This window comes from Sander vitreus, chromosome 7 (assembly GCF_031162955.1).
Source record: "Sander vitreus isolate 19-12246 chromosome 7, sanVit1, whole genome shotgun sequence".
Taxonomy (NCBI): domain Eukaryota; kingdom Metazoa; phylum Chordata; class Actinopteri; order Perciformes; family Percidae; genus Sander; species Sander vitreus.
In genome coordinates, this window is record NC_135861.1 from 2470830 (window position 1) to 2471232 (window position 403).

Consider the following 403-nt stretch of genomic DNA (forward strand, 5'->3'; position numbering starts at 1 on the left):
CAAAAACAATGTAATTGTTAAAATGATTATTTTGCACATTACGTTTCGCAAGTAAACTTATTGTCTTGTTTACTGGACGGGGAAAGTATGAAGGGAAACTTCAAAGCTCAAGGTGTTTTCACTGTAATGGGGTCAAATAATCGTGATTTCTATATCGACCAAAAATAATTGCGATCATTTTTTTTTCAGAATTGAGCAGCTTTGACCAAGATTATCATGAAAAACTATTTTCAGACTTACTTAGATACAAAGTCCCAATTTCAACTCCACAAGTCAAAGCTGTAAACGTCATAATGTGACACAGTTTTGACAAAATCTAAAATATATGATGTCAAAATGATAAAAGTCCATTTCATTTATTTAAAATCTGTCTTTTTATTTTATTTTTTTGCTAATTCTGACC